Here is a 10,125-nt window from a genome sequence, read left to right on the forward strand (position 1 = left end):
ACGCAGCGGCTGCATCCATCTCTGAGCCGCCCTTGTCCCTCATGTGATGGGTCATGTTGGGAGGTATGCTAGTGTCAGCTTTCCTCCTGCTTCAACTTCACCCAGGGGTCCCGATATTAATTAACAAATATAGACAGCCTTCACACTATGTGTATAAGGTGTATATGAAATGCCTATCATGTTTAGACTTGGGTCTCATCCCCAAGATATCTCATTATGGTATGAAAATATTACAAAATCTGGAAATAAAAACCCAAAATACTTCTGGTCCCAAGTATTTCAGATAGGGTCAGACTCAACCTGAATTTTCTTATTATATGGTTTGTATATACGAGTGTGTTTTATGTGTGTGTTCGTATATGTGTGTGTGTGAGAGAAATGCTCTTTTTATTGTTGTTTTTTTTTTTTTTTTTTTGCCTACACACTTTCATATGATGACTCAGTAAGACTAACAAACTTCTTCAGGAGTGCTAGTCTGTTTCAGTTACCCTGAACGGCCTGAGGCAGTAATTGCCATAAAAAGGCAATGTCGGACTCTGGGAGGTGTGGCTTATTAGCATACCCATTCCCACAATCCTCTGCTCCAAATGAGACGTGAACTAAAGGCTGTGTCTCCATAATCCGAGTCAGGGTTCTATGAAAGGTGATCCCTGCTTGACGAAAGACTAGTTAGCTTTGCGCAGTGGCAGTATCATAGCCAATGAGGTTTATCCGAGGCGTGATTATTGCTTATTGAAAACTTTTCCCAATACCCCGCCATGATGACTTGAAATATAGTCAGCATCGGCAATTTTTGACAGTCTCTCTGGAGACTGATAACAGTGTTAAAGATAGAAAAATAAAATTACTGGATAGATTTATTTATTATTGCTTTCTTGTTTCCACTTCCCATACACGTGTAAGTGTTCTACTGAATGATATATATTATGCAACATATAAATTTTGAAACGGATGTTTAATCTGTGTTTTCACTCTGAAATTTGTAATTCTTTGCTGTAAGTGTAAATGTTTTTTGTGTGTTGATGTTCCTGGTACAGATTCACAAATTTTTTTATTTTTCCCAGTTTATTTGGTTAGCACACTGCAATAGATGATTTATAAACCAAAGTAAATGTAACCTTACAGTACAAAATTAAAGTCCCAGTATAATATTCTTTGATTGTGCAGGTATCAGTCAGCAAAGCTGTGACTACATTCCTGCTGCTGCGGTTTGCACAGTTCTACTACTCCTAACTCCACCCCTCCCCTACCCATTCCCCTTGTCTCCAGCCTCCACCCCCCTCCCCCATCTCCTCGCCTATGCTAAATGGCCAGATACAACGGATTAGAGAGAAGACCGACCCTCCTAAAATCCCAGATTTAAGTGAATTTAAATTCAATTACAGATTTTAGTATACACTGGATTTATTTTTCTTAATAGACCAGCAGTTACAGATGCATGCATATTCTCCAGGATAACACATTATACATGCAAGAACGCTGTGGCAGTAAATTGTCACTGTCAATACAATTATGTTACTGGTTTATCATCCAATTGCTTGTAAAACTCATATGCATGAGCATAGCACTTTTAATACTGTTTAAGTACTTGAAAATACAATTCTAACAGTATAATATTATATATATATATATATATATATATATATATATATATATATACACACACATACAGAGACTGCCCGGCACTCCTCCAAATGAACTGGCTGTGGTGCCCTTCCTTGTGGACATGCCAGTCCACCAACATGTACCAAACGAAATCAGGTGGCACTCACAGACTTGTAGCTCGGTGGAAACACACTTCACCCCGTGAAGATTTTTATTGAAAACAACAGGTAATGTTTCAGGGACGTGTCCCCTTCCTCAGACAATTCAATAGTGCAAACAGAAGTGTATAAATCACATACATTGACCCCACTTACCCCCACAATCACGACTCCCAGCTGCGTGGACCACGGAGCATCTCGGCGTCCCCCACTTCCGGTCTCGACGTCACAGTCCGACCGGAAGTGACACGTTCAGGCTTTGCCGGTCACCATGGCAACGCGCTGGGAGCGCTGTGAATATAAACAAAAACAAAACAGCACTTATAAATCACGATCACAGATAACAATGTGTCATAAAAACGGCACACATCTCAAACGCGCTCACACGGAGCTGGAGTGTGCCTATCAACACAAACATATGTGTGATGATAAAAGCATCATGAAAATTACAAAACATGAATTTAGCAAACAATTTTTTAAAAACAACAACACACTGTGTCTAAAGCAAATGGAGATATCAAGTACAGTATTACCAACTCTCTAGTGCAGCTAAATCCAGAGCTCAATCAGAATTAACTAGAGGTGGACGGGCATGGATGGCACTGCTCCAGGAGAAACAACTTTTTATTTGCCAAAGCTGTCCCTAATGTAGACCAGCAGCTCTACTAATTGCAGTAATGCTGTTTTACGCTAGTTATTAAGAATCTAGAAGCTGGGCCTAACAAGGACATAGATGAAAGGGTTCTTATGCCAATTTAGAGAAAGTTAATTAATCCCAAGGACTCATTTAACCCTGCTGGTCTACATTAGGGACAGCTTTGGCAAATAAAAAGTTGTTTCTCCTGGAGCAGTGCCATCCATGCCCATCCACCTCTAGTTAATTCTGATTGAGCTCTGGATTTAGCTGCACTAGAGAGTTGGTAATACTGTACTTGATATCTCCATTTGCTTTAGACACAGTGTGTTGTTTTTAAAAAATTGTTTGCTAAATTCATGTTTTGTAATTTTCATGATGCTTTTATCATCACACATATGTGTTTGTGTTGATAGGCACACTCCAGCTCCGTGTGAGCGCGTTTGAGATGTGTGCCGTTTTTATGACACATTGTTATCTGTGATCGTGATTTATAAGTGCTGTTTTGTTTTTGTTTATATTCACAGCGCTCCCAGCGCGTTGCCATGGTGACCGGCAAAGCCTGAACGTGTCACTTCCGGTCGGACTGTGACGTCGAGACCGGAAGTGCGGGACGGGGGACGCCGAGATGCTCCGTGGTCCACGCAGCTGGGAGTCGTGATTGTGGGGGTAAGTGGGGTCAATGTATGTTATTTATACACTTCTGTTTGCACTATTGAATTGTCTGAGAAAGGGGACACGTCCCCGAAACGTTACCTGTTGTTTTCATTAAAAATCTTCACGGGGTGAAGTGTGTTTCCACCGAGCTACAAGTCTGTGAGTGCCACCTGATTTCGTTTGGTATATATATATATATATATATATATACATATACATATACATATACATACACACACACACACACGACCAGGAGAACGGGCGGCACTCGGAGTCTAGACAATCTGAAGAAGGGGCAAGTCCCCGAAACGTCACTTGCACATAAAAATATACCCTGAGGGGGTTTTTATGCACTTCACTGGATTGTCTAGACTCTGAGTGCCGCCCGTTCTCCTGGTCGTGCATATCGGTGGGTTTGCTATATACCCTCAGGGAGAGCACTGGAGCAAGTATCCAGCAAGTCCTGAGTGCCGGGGATTGATTGGACTAATATATATATATATATATATATATATATATATATATAACTACAGAGGGGTCGGACTCAGAGGATTTTTCAAGTGTTATATTCAATCAAACAGCATAAATAGCTCCACCAATGTTTCGGTGCTAGACAGCACCGTCTTCAGGACGTGCACGACATGGTGAAAACGATAAAAATGACTCCTATATATATATATATATATATATATATATATATATACACACACAAACAGAAAGTTCAGCACTCGCCATAGCAAGCTCGCTTATCCTCACAACATCAATAAATAAATGATGGGGGTTTAGTTAGTGAATTGGCCAATGCACGGAAGCCTGCATACCGCTCGCCAAGGTACCCCACCTTCATGCAGGTCCTACACTATCACAAAGTCTCGAAAATTGAAACCTGGCAACTGTATCACACATAATATACTGCACACATGCCCACTAGGTTTAATGTGTATCTGCCATGCATCTTATGGCTTTTAAAGGTACACTAGTCACCTGGGGTGGCGAGTGCTGTGGTTTTCTAGATTTGTTTGTATATTACGGGGTTAATCTTTGGTTAACTCTTATTAACCGTGGTCACAGGCCTTTTCATGCACCCCTGTGTAATCTCACTTGTTCTAAACCTGTGTCAGCTGCTCCTTAGTAATTTAGCAGCCAGTGTCAGGTGACTAGTGTACCTTTAAAAGCCATAAGATGCATGGCAGATACACATTAAACCTAGTGGGCATGTGTGCAGTATATTATGTGTGATACAGTTGCCAGGTTTTAATTTTTGAGACATTGTGATAGTGTAGGACCTGCATGAAGGTGGGGTACCTTGGTGAGCGGTATGCAGGCTTCCGTACATTGGCCAATTCACTAACTAAACCCCCATCATTTATTTATTGATGTTGTGAGGATAAGTGAGCTTGCTATGGTGAGTGCTGAACTTTCTGTTTGTATATATTTGGGTTGGTGGCCATGGGCTGCATGCACCCCACCCTATGAGTGGTGAGTGCAGATATTGCGCCCCGCTCCTGGGGTGGCGAGTGCTGTGGTTTTCTAGATTTGTTTGTGTGTATATATATATATATATATATGTGTGTGTGTGTGTGTGTGTGTGTGTGTGTGTGTGTGTGTGTGTTTAACATACTTTTCCTAGGTTATATATAGCTTATATAGCTGCCTTTAGCACCAAACAGTTAAACTAATTAAATACTAAAGTAATCCACAACAAAACATTATACATCATTAATATTTTACCCTACAGCAGTGGTGCTTGAGCTCTGTATACCCTAACATAACAGTCCATCAGGTCAATCCAATTAGGGGTGAGTTGCCATTTTTTTCCACAAATTCACATCACAAATTAATATTGCAATTCAATTAGAAACTTACGGGGACATTTACTAAGCAGTGATAAAAGTGGAGAAGTGAGCCAGTGAAGAAGTTGCCCATGGCCACCAATCAGCTGCTCTGTATACTCTTATAGTTTGTAAATTATAAATGTTACATCAATGCTGATTGGTGGCGATGGGCAACTTCTCCACTGGCTCACTTCTCCACCTTTATCACTGCTTAGTAAATGTCCCCCTTACACTGATCCTGACAGAGTAAACTCACATTTTTCCGTTCGCACCTCACTGATGGTGAGAGATGGTAGATAAAATCAAGTTATGCACCCCAAATGTAATGAAAGCATTTATTTAAGCCAAAAAGAATTGATTTGGATGAGGGTTTTTTTTTTTTACTTTGAAATGGCTGCAAATTACCCCACAAGTACCTTTTTTTCCAAGTTTTTTTTTTTTGCATTTTTCTTTGAATTCCTTTGTAATTAAACAAAATTTGTAAGCTTTTTTACATTCCTTTGCTTAAAAAACAAAACACACAAATCGGCCATATGATACCTTTTAAAAGCGTCAATTTTTTTCCTTTTGCCCACTAACAGCCGTCTATTTGATTCTGCTAACAAAATTGTCATTTTCTGGGGTCCAGGAAAGTCTCAACACTTTTTCATGCACTTATCCCACATCACATATTGTACCAATGAGGATACCGCAAATGTGCATTTTTAAGTGGATTGGAGAATTAACATTTCCCATGAAAAATTACTCCAATCAGTGGTTGGACCACCAGAAATTGTTATAAATATAGGAAAAATAGATTTTGGACAGATTTGTTTTTATTTGAAAATGGCCTCTGACTTTCCTGCCTATTGGCGCAGAAGTCTGTCACTTAGAGCGACTCTAAAATCTGTAGGCACAGAGGTGCTTTAAGAGAGGAGGGGGCCCGTGTGCCGTTTCCGATTGGGCCCCCTCCTCTTCGGCCATGCAGTAGACTTTTGGAATTGTGCCGGAGTCTACTGCGCATGCTGGTCTCTGGGAACATGGCACCCGCCCCGTGTTCCTGAAGACATCTCTATTATGTATGCACGAATCACTGGAAAATAGCTGCAGTGGACATTTTCCAAGTGATTTCTGCAGCCAGCGCCAGGCTGACAGAGAGGTGAGTATAGTTATATGGGTATAGGGTGTGAGCGGGGTGTGGGACCCCTGCACCCAGAGGCCCGTGTGTAGTGTGTACACCTTGCACCTATTATAGATATGCCAGTGCTTAAGCAACAGTCCGGGTTTTAGAGTGATCCTCCATGCTTAGGAGTCCAGGTTTTACAGATATCCATGGTTGTGCACAGATTGCTTTAGTACATGTTAGTTTGATTATACCATCTGTGCACGAGCATGGGCAGTTAGGGTACCAGAGGACAGAGTTTGAGGGAAAGCATTCAATATCTGGGCTTTCAGGATCGCGGCGCGCAGCATACCGGCACCGGGATGCTGACAGGTGGGATATCGATTGCTTCCCCTCAAGGGTGTACTTTGATATCCCGACAGCCAGAATGTCGGCAGTGGAGTGAATGCAAAAGAGCCCCTTGCGTGCACACTGTGCTCGCGCCACACTGCAGGCATGGTGGCGCGCTATGCTATTAATTCTCCCTCCAGGGACACCCTAAGAGGGAGAATAGTTGTCGGTATCCCGGCGGTCATATTGACTACTAGACTATATATACATGCAAAGTACAGCTTTATATGGGCCAGATGTACTAAGCCTTGAAAATGTATAAATTGCAGGGTGGTAAAAGTACCAACCAACCAGCTCCTGTCATTATTCAAACCCAGCCTGTGACATGGCAGCTAGGAGCTGATTGGCTGGTACTTGATCATTGTGGAATTTATCATTTTCTCCCTCTTCTTTCAGCTGTTCCCTGCAAATGTAACTGATCAGCTCAGTCAGGGGTGTAGCAGGAACTTTTTAGGCCCCATAGCAAATTTTGAAAGGATCCCTTCCCACTTCTAGAGATACACTTCTGTCCACCGTGGTTGTTCACTTTATGTGCCATAGTAGTGCTCTAGTTGACTTTATGCCCCACAGAAGTGCCCTAGTTCATTTCTGAACTATAGTGGTGGCATAGTTAATGTTATGCCCCACAGTATTGGCCTAAATCACAGTACACCACACAGTGCCCCCCCCCCCCCCAGTTCCTATTATGTCCAATTGCAGTTCCCAGAGTTAACAATATGCCACATTGTACTGCCTGCCTCAGCACATGCCACACAGTGCCCTCATTTCATATTATGCCACACAGTGCTTAGAGAGCATTTTTGGAAATCCAGTAGACAACTTTAAAACCTAGGTGCAATTGAGTCAGGCCCCAGAGGTGGGCTCCCTAAGCCTCTGTGCCCCATAGTAATGGCACCCTCTGTACCCACTATAGCTGCACCCATGATTACCAAGTATATTTTAGAAACATAGAATTAGAAACAGAATTTGATGGCAGAGAACCCTTGGCTCTTTTTTGTACATTTTGGTAACCTCTTACTACTGCTTGTTCTCAATTGTAAAGCTCAAAAGGAATATGCACAGCGCTATATAAGTAACTGTTTATAAATATAAACCTCTAAAATTTATAGGAAAATGGTAGAAAACCCCATTTCCTAATACACTAGACTACTATTTGTGCATGTTTCTGCGATTTACTCAATTGTACTATGGCCCTCATTCCGAGTTGATCGGTCGCAAGGCGAATTTAGCAGAGTTACACACGCTAAGCCGCCGCCTACTGGGAGTGAATCTTAGCTTCTTAAAATTGCGACCGATGTATTCGCAATATTGCGATTACTAACTACTTAGCAGTTTCAGAGTAGCTCCAGACTTACTCTGCCTGTGCGATCAGTTCAGTGCTTGTCGTTCCTGGTTGACGTCACAAACACACCCAGCGTTCGCCCAGGCACTCCCACCGTTTCTCCGGCCACTCCTGCGTTTTTTCCGGAAACGGTAGCGTTTTCAGCCACACGCCCCTGAAACGCCGTGTTTCCGCCCAGTAACACCCATTTCCTGTCAATCACATTACGATCGCCGGAGCGAAGAAAAAGCCGTGAGTAAAAATACTTTCTTCATAGTAAAGTTACTTGGCGCAGTCGCAGTGCGAACTTTGTGCATGCGTACTAAGCGGATTTTCACTGCGATGCGATGAAAAAGAACGAGCGAACAACTCGGAATGAGGGCCTATGTGTGGGTTTTGCAAATCCTGTTAAATATGAACTAAAGACAAACGCCCGAACAGGGACTTGAACCCTGGACCCTCAGATTAAAAGTCTGATGCTCTACCGACTGAGCTATCCGGGCTCTGAGTTACTAGAGAAAAGCAAAAAACAGCTGTCGGAAGGTGTCCATTTCTGTGCTATAACATCGTCTTTCATTAGCCTTATTTTCATAGTAAGTTTTTGGTTCTGGTTCCGTCTGACAAGTAGTGTATGGACTGGTTTATGTGTGTTAGTGTGTCCTGCCACCATGTGGTGATACTATAGCATTACAAAGATAAGAATTTTATTATCTTTCCACTTCCTGCAACGTTTATAAATGAGGCAGTCTATACCGGACACCTATAAAACCTACACTACTAATTCTGGATTTATCTGTAATTTGTTTAATAGAGGCATTTATTTTTTTATTCCTTAAATCAGAGACTTTCAACGCCGATCCTCAAGAACCCCCATCAGATCATATTTTCTTGATTTCTTCAATCATACACAATTTAGTCTATTTTCCTGAATTGTCCCACTTAACAGGAAACCCTGAAAACATGGGCATTTGTGAGCACTTGAGGATTGAGAACTGCTGCCCTAAATTAAAAGTTTACGCCCGAACAGGGACTTGAACCCTGGACCCTCAGATTAAAAGTCTGATGCTCTACCGACTGAGCTATCCGGGCTTCATATTGGTTGTGAAAAACAACCACCAACTCCTGGAAATGATGGGATACGTACCCTGCATCTCATTACCACATTTCTGTGATTACTTTTTGATTCAGATTTTTGTGTAGCAATTGAAAGCTTGCATTTATTTCACATGAACAGTGAATCCAGCCACTAGGGGGCATTACTATATATATTACATTTTGCGTGCAAGTGTTAGTGCCAACATTCATGGGTTGATGCTTAGGTAGGTGAAAAAAAATCCAAAAAGCCACACATAAGAAGTAGCGTATTTCCACCTTTTTGCCAAAGCATACACAACGTAAGATACACCCAGCGCTGCACCGGTAGCCAGTGGCGGATTTAGGGGGGGGGGGGGGGGGGCACCAAGGCACGTGCCCCCCCCCCCCCTGTCATTTTTAATAGATTTTTTTTATTGTCCGTGCCGCTGTGCGCACCCGCCCCCGGCACCCGACATGTTCCCCGCCGCTGTGCGTACCTGCCCCGGGCACCCGACATGTCCCCCGCCGCTGTGCGCACCCGCCCCCGACATGCCCCCCTGCTCTCCTGTCACCTGCTGCTGCTGCTCTACTCACAAGGTGTGTTCCTCCTCCTGATTGGCTCCCTGGAGAAATGTGACATGTAGTCAGTGCGGAGGAGCCGAGCAGGAGGAGGAACTTCACAGATGCAGCCCGCCGCCGCTGGGGATCTCTACTACCGATCTCCGGCGTGGTGGTGTGCTCCCCACTGACACCACGCCGTGTACGCTGTGCAGTGAAAGTGTACTACTCACACTCTCACTCTTAGCCGCCGGCGCCGATCCTCCCCTGCCTAATATCCAAAGGGAACCTGGTGCCCGCTCGTAATGTGAAGACATCACGCCATCCACTGCAGCTGTCTTCTCCTGTACCCTTAGGACCTGTACCCGCCGTGCGCTGTCGGCTCCTTCCAGTCCTCAGGTACCAGCCAGTGGGGCAAACCTGCTGTAAGGTATTTGCTCCAAAATAATCAATGCCCACTGCCTTGACTATAATATAATACTGCAAGTGCGTGGACTGTAATATAATGCAACAAGTGCCTGTAATATAATGCTATAATGCACTTTATTATAGTCCATGCACTTGTAGAATTATATTATTTATATCCCATGCATTGTAGCATTATATTACAGGCACTTGTAGCATTATATTACAGTCCATGCACTTGTAGTATTATAGTAAATGTGATGCCGGGAGGGAGGGATGGGCGTGCGATATTGTCAGGGAATGCTTCATTATTTAGATTATTTTGAATAGGAAAGTATGGTTTTTTGAGAATAGTATGTACAGTAACATCATGTGTATATAATATA

The 10,125-nt window shown here is 43.0% G+C and overlaps 3 non-coding genes across 3 annotated transcripts; 1 reads left to right on the forward strand and 2 right to left on the reverse strand.

Annotated features, from left to right (window-relative positions):
• Positions 1 to 671: 671 nt before the first annotated feature.
• LOC134938369 (U4 spliceosomal RNA) lies at positions 672 to 812 on the forward strand. Its single transcript, XR_010180935.1, has one exon. It is a non-coding gene; the product is annotated as a U4 spliceosomal RNA (small nuclear RNA).
• Positions 813 to 8,132: 7,320 nt separating this feature from the next.
• Positions 8,133 to 8,205, reverse strand: TRNAK-UUU (transfer RNA lysine (anticodon UUU)). Its single transcript has one exon. It is a non-coding gene; the product is annotated as a tRNA-Lys (tRNA).
• Positions 8,206 to 8,718: 513 nt separating this feature from the next.
• Positions 8,719 to 8,791, reverse strand: TRNAK-UUU (transfer RNA lysine (anticodon UUU)). The gene has a single exon. It is a non-coding gene; the product is annotated as a tRNA-Lys (tRNA).
• Between the last annotated feature and the right edge of the window lie 1,334 nt (positions 8,792 to 10,125).

Source organism: Pseudophryne corroboree, chromosome 6, assembly GCF_028390025.1.
Source record: "Pseudophryne corroboree isolate aPseCor3 chromosome 6, aPseCor3.hap2, whole genome shotgun sequence".
NCBI classification, from domain to species: domain Eukaryota; kingdom Metazoa; phylum Chordata; class Amphibia; order Anura; family Myobatrachidae; genus Pseudophryne; species Pseudophryne corroboree.